The sequence below is a fragment of the Melozone crissalis genome, unplaced genomic scaffold (genome assembly GCF_028551555.1).
Source record: "Melozone crissalis strain CALT ecotype California unplaced genomic scaffold, PUWL_Pcris_2 ptg000072l_1, whole genome shotgun sequence".
NCBI lineage: Eukaryota > Metazoa > Chordata > Aves > Passeriformes > Passerellidae > Melozone > Melozone crissalis.
The window spans coordinates 1,120,418-1,131,057 of record NW_026535849.1 but is presented as its reverse complement, the minus strand read 5'-3'; the positions used below and the strand labels follow the sequence as shown (position 1 = coordinate 1,131,057).

General features: G+C 53.4%; 1 non-coding gene across 1 annotated transcript; it reads right to left on the bottom strand.

Moving 5' to 3' along the window:
• Window positions 1-924: 924 nt before the first annotated feature.
• On the bottom strand, window positions 925-1,128 carry LOC128946030 (small nucleolar RNA SNORA74). Its single transcript, XR_008483928.1, has one exon. It is a non-coding gene; the product is annotated as a small nucleolar RNA SNORA74 (small nucleolar RNA).
• Window positions 1,129-10,640: the final 9,512 nt, after the last annotated feature.

Below are 10,640 nucleotides of genomic sequence, written 5' to 3'. Positions count from 1 at the left end.
GAGGTGCAATGCTGGCCATTTCTCTCGCTCAGAGCTCCAGGGATGGTCCCAGTGCTGCACTGACTGCAGGAAAGGGGACCTCACAATGGGACATTTCTTGGTCAGATACAGGAAGAGTGACAAACTGTCTGTGACTCGGGTTTTGGCCTCGCAGCCCCTGCCGTGGTTTGCAGGGAGCTGCAGTGTGGCTCAGCCCTGGCTGTGCCAGGCAGTGCTGGCCTGGGAGAAGGTGTCAGTGCCAGCTGGCCCAGGGAGCTGCAGCGTGTGGGGAATGAGTTCCTCCTGGCCTCCTGCCCCAGGGTGGCACTGCAGGGCCTCATGGAGCCAAGGGGCCATTGTAGCTCTTCAGGGCCCCATGGAATTAAGGGGACTCTTTGGACATTGTGGGGCCTTGTGGGACTGAGGCCATCGTGACACTTTAGAACCAAGGGGCCACTGTGAAACTACAGGGCCTTGTGGAACTGACACTGAAATCACCCAAAAAGAAACTTTCTAACACAGTTTGAGTATCAAAAAGCATTCATTTTTATTGCAGCACTGATCACTTGGAGGATCCTTCCTCCATTCGAGTGCCCCAAACATCATGCGAACAGAGGTTTTATGACACACACAAGTTCCATATTTATGAGCTATAGAGGTTTTATGACACACACAAGTTCCATATTTATGAGCTATTCCTCTGTGATGCTCTACATCTGGCCTGTAGGCCACACAGTATAAATAATTCCAACTTCATAAGTGATTTATTATATACTTACCTTGCTTATGTAATTCGACCAGTAAGAGCAGGCCCAGGCCAGTGGAGACTCAGGCTGCTATTGGCTGGTTAGCTGAGTAGTAACTGGCTCAGCCAATGAGGATTACCTTCATGGGCCTTCTTATCTATATAAGGAAGTTAGATCTCAATAAAGCTGCCTGTTGCTGCATGAACACGTACAGCCTAGTCACCTGTCTCCATGGGCAGGAGTTACTCCACTCTCAGGCATGCAGAGTGCTGCCAAAACCTGGCACCACTGAGCACCAGGACGGCCTCGCTGGTGCCAGGAAAGCTCAGCAGCACCTTTCTCTCCCAGCAGCATAACACTGGGACAGGCACTGAGCAGCCACGGGCAGCTGACTACTGCTGGGAGACAAAAACCCCAAAACTGGGGGGTTTACAGGGCAGAAAAAACGTGGAGGCACTTTTCTGATGATGCCTACTCTCATCAACACTTCATCCAGCAAGAGGAATAGATAAGCTAAACTTATTTCTGGATAAACCACGTTATTTCCACCCTGAGGACCTGAGGCTAGCACAGGAGCCAGCAGAGGCCTTTTAGACAGCAAAACATTTTTGCCCATTTTCCCAGGCTGGCTCACGGTCACACCTCATCCATGTGGCTCCAGAGCTCTTGCTGTGTCCCACGGGCAGGTTATCCCTTCACATCTGCTCTCGCAGGCTCCAGTGCCCTCCCGGAGCGCCTCCCCGGCTGTCCCAGCACAGCTCAGCACAGCACAGCTCAGCTCGGGGTTCCACACGCGACGGGGCCGGGGCACCTCAGAGCTGCTCCTTCGGGCGGGTCACCGCCATCGGTCATCGGCTGAAGGCCTAAAGAGAGGACAGCAGAAACATCACAAATAAGCCATTAGTTCCATCTGTATTCACAAAGCTCAACAGCAGTGGCCTGGCTTGTGGCAGAGGACAAAAGACAGCACACCGAGTGAAAGGCTGAGGAATTAATGCTGAACCGCACAGCCGAGCAACATCCCCAGTCCCTCGGCCGAACAGCTAAATAGGAGACAGTGAGTATTTCAGGTGGCGCCTTCCTGCCCCGGAGCCCCGGTCTCCAGCCCCGCTGCCGCCCCCCCCCCACCTCATGGCGGCGGTGGCCCCTCATGGCGAGGGAGCTCGGCCTGCCAGAGCCGCTCCTTGCCCTCACGGCGGCGAGCTGAAGGAGCCCGGCCCGCCAGAGCTGCTCCTGGCCCTCATGGCGGCGAGCTGAAGAAGCCCAGTCCCCCAGAACCGCTTCATCTCCACATGGCGGCGGGGGCAGAAAAGGAGCGGGCTTGGCCACGCTGCCGAGGTGATTCCACAGACACTGCTCGCTTCGGCCGCTCCCCCCGGGGCGGGGAAAAACCCTCGGTAATCAGGCACCGGGAGGGATTTTAAGATCATCTCGTCCCACTCCCTGCCATGGGCAGGTACACCTTCCACTGTCCCAGGTTGCTCCAGTCCCTGTCCGACCTTGGACACTTCTGGCATCCCTGACAGAGCTGGAGCAGGAACACGATCTGTGGAGCTGGGAGAACTGAACTCAAGCACCGGCTCATGGGAAGCAGAGGGCTGGTGAGCTGCCTCTGCTTGCCCCTGATGTGTCCCACTTCGGGCACAGGAGGTAGAATTGTCAACTCAGAAACAGCTGCCAGCAACAAAAATCCAGCCCTGAAATAAGCAGAGAAAAAGCTGTGGTGCTGCCAAGTGCCTTGCTGGGAGAAGCACAATTCCACACCTTCCCTGTCTTCCACTGGATGCTGTAACATCAGCTCAGTGCTCTGTGTATCCATGTCTGGGCACAGCAGTGTAACTGTAACTCCCTCGCTGGGGATCCATTCAAAGGAAGTTTTTCTCTGGGCTTTGTGCTCCATTGCGACACTTGAAGGCCTTTCCAGAAAGCCTGGCATCCCTCCCCCATGCTCCTCATGTGCTTATGCTCTCAGAACTCAGCAGTGAACTCAGCTGGAGCTGTGCCTTGCCTCAGGCAATCATCCACTCCAGCTCTGTCTTCTTCAAATGTTTCATGGTCTATTTTCAGCCCAAGCAGGCAGCTATTCTTCCTGGATGTGGGGTGCTCCTCTCCAGCTCAGCCTGATCCTGCCTTGTCCTGGGAAGCTCTGGGCTCGTTGTGCCCAGGACACTGCTGTGTGCAGGGACAGAGGCTGGTGCTGAGCAGAAGGAGCTCGGTGCTTTCCCTGTCACTGATGAACCTGGTGAGGAACAGGTTTCCCAGCTATGCCCAGTGCAGCACAGCAAAACCTGTCTGGGGGAGAGACAGGTAAGAGCAGACACAGAACACTTCATGCTCTTGTTCCTGGGGGTCTCGCTGCCCATGGCCAAGGGCACATCATTTGTGAACTTTGGGTGAAAAGCATCAAACCAGATGAAACACAGCAGAGCAGCTCTGCCACAGGGGTGAAGCCCTTTTCTGTCACAGGAATGTGCTCTCTGCATTAGCTGCAGCCAGTCCCTGTTGTTCATCTTGGCTTGCTGACCACTAAACAGAGCCTCCTTTTCTCCTGCAAGTGTCGTGGCAAGGCCTGAAAGGACTGAGATGCTTTGTTCCAAGCCAGATTAGAGATATGAGTTACTACAAAACAAAAGCCCAGCAAGCCTCCTGGAGAGTTCCTCTAGTCTAGACACAGCCTCCCCTGAGCTCCCTGCATCCCAGCACAGCCCTGCAGCTTGTGTTCAAAGCAACTCAACTGGCTCCAGAAGCCTGGGTGACCTCTGTCGAGTGAATGTTCAGTTGCAGCATAAAGGAGGAATCACATCTGAGTGATTTTGCTCCCATAAATTAGCAGGATGGGTTAAACCAGGACATGAACACTGTCTGCTGGCACAGTGCATCCACTCAAGAGATCTGCACTGGCATGGAGCTGTAGTGCTTCAAAAGACGTGTGCTCCAAGCCTGGGGTGGGACATCCCCCATGTAGCTGATATCTGCAGCTCCTGTGGCAGCAAGAGAGATCCTTTACTGTCACCTCAGCCCTGAACACACCCATGCCCAGGGCTCACTGCCTGCCCCCCGTCACTGCTCAGCTCTGGCACTGCAGGGCTGGTACTGTGATCCTTCTGTACCAATCAGATTTTGGCTCAACACCATTTGGCCACACTGTCAGTCACTGGAGAAAAAGACAGAGTAGTACTGTGGGAAGAGGAAGAAAATTCAGTAAACCTATGGAAGAAAAGATCTGTGGATGTACATCATCATTTACCATGGTGGTCACCTCCAGCCCCACAGCCAAGCACGTTCAGGCTTTGGTGAGAAGAACTTTTATCCCCCTGGTGTCTGTCATGGCTGGGGCCTGTGATGATGACACCTCATGGGTGTTTGTGCTTGCACTGCCCTGTGAGTGACACCAACCTTGCTTGGCTCCCACACAGCAGAAGGCAGGGCAGCCATGGCCTCGATGGTGCCTTTTCCTCTTTGAGGTGCTGCACCCAGGTCAGGGATACCCCACACATGAGCACAGACTGGGAGAAGAGCTCATTGACCAGCAAAGAAGGACTTGGAGGATATAATGGATGAAAAGCTGGACATGAGCCAACAGTGGCAGCCCAGAAACTCCCCTGTGCTGGGCTGCACCCACAGAGGAGTGGGAAGAAGGTGAGGGGGGATGGTCCCCCTCTATTCTGCCCTTGTGAGATACCCCTGCAGAGCTGCTCCAGTATCAGAAGGACCTGGAGCTGTTGGAGCAAGTCCAGAGAGGCCATGGAGATGCTCCCAGGATTGGAGCCCCTCTGCCATGGAGCCAGGCTGGGAGAGCTGGGGGTGCTCACCTGGACAAAAGAAGGCTCCAGGGAGAGTTCAGAGCCCCTTCCAGGGCCTAAAGGGGCTCCAGGAGAGCTGGGGAGGGACTGGGGACAAGGGATGGAGGGACAGGACACAGGGAATGGTTCCCACTGCCAGAGGGCAGGGATGGATGGGATATTGGGAATCAGGAATTGTTCCCTGTGAGGGTGGGCAGGCCCTGGCAGGGTGCCCAGAGCAGCTGTGGCTGCCCCTGGATCCCATGGCCAGGCTGGACATTGGGGCTGGGAGCAGCCTGGGACAGTGGGAGGTGTCCCTGCCATGGCAGGGGGAGGAATAAAATTATTTTTATGGTCTCTTCTGACCCAACCCATTCTGTAATTCCATCATCTCCTCTGCCTCCACAGAGGGGCCATTTCCACTTCCCCACTGCCATCACAAGATGGCATTCCAGACCTAAAAGCTGAGCTGGCTCAGCTGATACTTGGAGATCTTTTCCAGGCCCTGGGGTGTCCAACCTCAGAAGAAGCTGTGGATTTAACCCTGCCTGCTGAGCTCTTCTGCCAGGTCTCAGCCCTGACACTGCCTTTTAATCACATCCTTTAACGCCAGGGCTGTGCTTTAATCAGCTGCACTGAAACACTGCTGCCGTTACTGTGTAACCTCTGAGCCATCTAATTGCACTGAGTTAAGCCAGTTACAGCTTTGACAGTGAATGTCATGCAGAGCGCTTTAATCTTGACCTGCAATACCTCGGGCTCTTGCAGGGCCTCCTCTGCCTCTGAGGACATGCTGCTAATCAGACCGAGCCAGGATGTAGTTTAAGACATGGACAAAGGGAGCCAAGGGCAAATCATGAGCAAAATGAATCTGACTCATTTTTTTACAAAGCAGTGTTGAAGGTAGAGCTGCTTTTCTTTGCCTAAGAATGATTTGGGAGAGTAGTGAGAATAATTTTTTTCAATAATTTATAACTTCAAAATAATAACAAAAAAAAAAAAAAAAGAGAGAAAAATCATTCTTAGATATGTTTTTTAAAAAGAAAGCTTATTTTGAGTTAGGTGCATAAAGCACTGGTGCAGTGTGTTATCCCCTGTGTCTGCTCCCACGTGTGAGTGGGTGCTCCAGGCTTCACCCACCAGTTGCTCCCTGCAGGAAGAACCCATGATCCAACCATCTCCTTCCCTGGCCAAGGGCCTGCAGCCTCCCACCGGGGCTTGGTGCCATGTCCTGGGTGCCAGCTCTGCCAGCACAGCTCCCCGGGGGTGGCAGTGGGGCAGGATCTGCTGCTCAGCTGCCTGGGAGGCTGGGGCTGGCTGTGTCCCTCTGGGCAGCTCAGGAAAGGCTGCTCCGGCTGCTCCTTGCAGGGAGCTGGAGCTGCAACCTCACTTGATCGGGGGAAAGAGCAGTCAGGAAAGGTGACATAACCCCGATCAGGCTGCCAGAGGGGTGGTGCAGCAGCAGCAAGGGCAGTGCCACTCTGGATGTGGCTGGGCAGGAGTGTGCCCTGCCTGTGGGACCCTGCCTGTGGGACCCTGAAGCCCCTCTGTCCATTCACTCTTGCCTGGGTCTCCTGGCCCTGTCAGAGCTTGCTGGTTTTGTTGTTCAAAATGCCCTCGGGCAGCTCGAGGAGCCCGTGCAGTTCCCTCTGTTCTGGGCTGAAACTGCTGCACAGCAATGCCTTTTTCCATTTCATCTCTGGCAGAGCCCTTGAGCTTTGCTCCCTTCCTCTTCCACCCTCCTCTCCTCCTTCTGAGCTTCTCCTTGGCCCAGTCTCCTTCCCTGGTGTCCCCTTCTGCTCCCAGCTCCTATTTAACCCCCATCTTTTCTGTCCTCTCCTTCAGTGCTCCTAGCCAGAGGACAGATCACAAACCACAAGCTCTGCTATTCATCTACCAGATCCCAAGCCACTGTCTCAGTGTGATAAAGGTGATCTGCTAATCGTGTGGAGAGGATCCCCCAGGATGCAAACCCCTGCTGGGATCTGTGGCAATTCCATGGCATCAGCCACAGGGTCAAACGTACAAGGGGGGGTTGCAGCTGCCTTGCCTGAGTGTGGGCACAACAATCAGCCTGCCTCAGGAATTGAGACCTGCACAAGGCCCACCAAACACACCTGTGTCCTTCCAGTGCCCCACCAGGTCTCCTGGCAGCAAGGAATTTGCTTTAGTTCTGTGAGTTTTATAAAGCCTGACTCAAATCCCAGGGATTTCAGGCAGTGCTGACACGCAGAGTGGGGTGGTGTGAGCACAGCCCTGGGGTCAGGTGCTGGGGCAGATGGGTGGACACATCAACATCAACCCAATGTTTTAGAGCAGAGCTAACTAGGAACAGCTTATTCCATTAAGAAAAAAAGAAAACCAATAATCATTCTTAATTAAGACAGAAACCTCCAGATAGGCTTTTTTTAAAGAAAATGCCTAAAAATACCATTTTTGCTTTGATTTGAAAACTATTTTTTGCTCTTCAGACTGTAAGATAAAACAATTTGAATTGATGATGCATTTCACAGCAAAAATACACCCCTTTACCCCTTTTCATCTTGAAAATGCTGAAATGAGTTGTTACAAAATTTTCAACGTTTACCCCCTTTCTCAAAAACCAAAATTTTTAATTTAAATGAAATGTCTTTTTTTTTTCCTAATGGAAACTCTTGATTACATTTTTACCCAACAGTTCTAATTAGAATTAACAATTACAGCTGATTCTTGGTGGGGTGATAAACAGCTGGACTGCACAGCCCTCTCCACTCTGGGACTTCCAAACAAGCCCCAGCCCTGGCAGTTTAGCCTTCTGCAACATTTTAGACTTGTATAGTCACTGGAATTTATTTTTCTTTCTTTTTTTCCCACCCTTTCTCCTCTGAGGGTTAGATTTTACCAGTGCAGCATCTCTAACAGTCAGGGAACTTCACAGTGAGTTGAGATCGCATTGATTTCTCAAGGAAGAAGCAGCATACTAATTTTTCCTGTTTTCCTCCCTTGAGGAACACAGGTAACAGCTCCAGGAAGGCAGCTGGGTTTGTAGATATTATGTTTACCCACTGGCTGACAGGGAATTCTGAGGTCTGTGGGACCATCATGGGACACAAGGAGACTTTGGCTGGTCTGGTGCAAGGCTGGATTTGCTGAGAAAGAATGTGGGATTAAAGCAGAACAGGTTAAACCTGAGAGAAGCATCAGGTGAAGATCAGGGGATGGATCAGTCCATGCTATGCTGCCAGAGCTTCCCCCTACCTCCAGGATGATCCTCACAATCCAGCTCTGTAGGGCGAGGAAAGGAACACTGGAGCAGCGAATGAAGAGGAAATGACTGTGGTGGAGGGGAAGGGAAGATGTCAGAGTCTGCTCTTAAACCCCCAAACCCTCTATTCCAGGCACCGAGGCAAGTTTGTCCAGCCTTTGCAGGCAACCTCCAGAGAGCCAAGAGGCACTGGGACATCCTCTTTCAGGGGTCCCCAGTGCCACTGTGACTCCTGGACTGCCATGTCCAGTGCTTTTCATGGCTGCTCCTCCCTGGGCTGGCTCCACGCTGTTAATGGCTGATCTCTCCTTGGAAACAAGCCCATGGCCTTTGTCTGTCCCACCTTGCCCCTCCCACTCCCCTGCCAAACAGTTATTACCTTCTTGGACAAACCTGAGATAGTATTAAACGAGAGGGAGGTTTTCATACACAAATGTACCTGTGATTAATGGATTAAGAGATTCTGTGCAAATTAAAGCCTTTCTTCATACTTTGCACATCCAGCTCTTCAGCTGTTGTTCTTTCCCTTCTAGTCCTTTACAGAAGTCCCTGTGGGCCTTGCTTGCCCCATTCCTTTTGCTGCAGTTTTCTCCCCACAGTGACCCAGGGATTTCCCCCAAATCCTTGTGCCCACTGAGTCCTGGGCAGACCCTGCTGCTCCTGAATCAGCACTGTGGAGAGGAGGATGCTGTGAGCACAGCTTGTTTATACACAGAATCAGCCCAAGAGAGGGGCTGTAAATGCCTCTTTATTTCCATATTTATCATTGCAGCTCAGATGGATGAGGAACCCAATGGAAAGTTTAGATGAAACAGAGAAGAAATGAAAAACTGTTGGCAAGCGGCGGCTCAGCTGAGACTGGCAGCCTCAAGGGCTTCCAGAAGGAAAAAGGCTTTCACTTCCTGCACTGCTGCTCCATAACAACCCAATTCCCCTGCCAGGCCAGGAGGAGTGGGGCAGCTGAGGAACCCTGCCCTCCTATGATCCCACCCCAGGGAGATAGACCTGAGACCCCAAAGCAGCATGTTAGGTCTTGCTGATGTTTGGCAGGGCTGATTTCTTCCCAGAGCAGCAGCAGAGTGTGGGTGTGGAGGCTCCGTGAGGATCTCCAGGTGATGGGCACTGTGGTCACCCATGCCATGGTGGAAAGGAGCCACAAAGGCTTTGCTGGACACCTTTGGAACATCCAGTGCTGGGTGCTGGTGATGGATGATGATTTAAAGCCCATTTGTGCAGGGAATAATGGCTCATAACCATCCCCTCTCCTTTAGTGGTGTGACACTGCTGAGATGGGTGGTCTCATTTCCACCTTAGGGGAGGCGTTTTATTAATTGTCCCTGGCCTTGCTCCTGAGCCCGTGTGTGCTGTGATGTGGACGTGCTTCAAATGCAGTGACAAGGAGGTGGCAGCCAGGATGTGGCTCCTGGGGGAGGCAGCCAGAGAGGCAGGGATGGTGCTGCCCACAGCTGTCCAGTGATCTGAAACCTTCAGCCCTGGGAGGGACTGACTGCTCCAGGCCAAGGGAGTCTGACTTTGCTGGGGGATAACCAGGACTGTGTGTCTGTGACCGGGCTCTGTTCCATGGGGAGGAGGCAGGGGATTGAACTGTCCCCTTGCTGCCTGCATGGCCCTCTGTGCTGGCCAATTTTTCACCTAAATCCTGGCTTGAGCACTCATAAAGGCCCCTGCCCAGATCATCTGGCATGATGGCTTCTAGAAAAGTGTCCCTAGGGTCGCTGTCCCTGCCTAGTCACAGCTGAGCTGGTGGCACTGAAAACTTGAGTTTCCATTCACATCCCTCCTGTACCTGCAGGTCCCTGTGCCCTCACTCGGGGCTTTATTCTCCTCCCTGCTTTCCCCTCATTTGTGCCCGGCTCCGGAGGAGAGCACTGGGAATTGATCACTGTGTTGGCTTCGCTGATTTAATCCAAATTTAACCAGGCGGGAGCGAGCGAGGGCAGCCCGGGGGCCCGGCATGCTGTGAAGAACCCGTCGGTGCCGAGCGGTGCCGTTAATAACGGGGGTGAAAGGCGGCAGCCCCCCGGCATCGCCCCTCTCACCCTGGCACAGCTCCCACGGGGACAGAGCTGTCCTGGGGACACGGCACAGGGATCCTCAGGGGCTGTCACCCGGTGGGCACTGAGCCCTTAGTGCCAGGACAGAGCTGTGCTGTGGACACGCCACAGGGACTGTCAGGAGCTGTCACCCGGCGGGCCTGACCCCAAGCTGTGCCAGGACAGAGCTGTCCTGGGGACACGGCACAGGGACTGTCAGGAGCTGTCACCCTGCGGGTGCTGAGCCCGAGCTGTGCCAGGACAAAGCTGTCCTGGGGACACGGCACAGGGACCGTCAGGGGCTGTCACCCAGCGGGCGCTGAGCCCTCAGTGCCAGGACAGATCACTCCTGGGGACATGGCACAGGGACTGTCAGGGGCTGTCACCCGGCAGGCCTGACCCCGAGCTGTGCCAGGGCTGCATGGGCAGCAGCTCACCCGCGAACCCCGAGCTGCATCCCCGCCGGCAGAGCCCTTCTAGAGCAGGGATGGCCCCGGGCTCATTGCATCCCACTTATGGCTCCAGAGCCCCCGAGGGACTGATGGCAAACGCCTTTGGATGAGTCTCTTTTTTTGGCAGTGAATGAAATAGGATTTGTGCTGCTGGTGATAAGAGACTGCAAGATGGACTCATCTGATCCTCACAGCAATTCAGAGAGGCTGATGCTGACATGGCAGAACAGGTCCTACAATAGTCTTCATGTCCCAGTACACAAAATGGGTGAGAAAAAGCATTTTTAAAAGTGACTTGGGAAACTCTGCAGTTATGATGCTATCCTATCTCAAGCCCAGGGTTCCCCTCTGGCCTCTTTGGAGTCACAAGTACTTAAAAAATG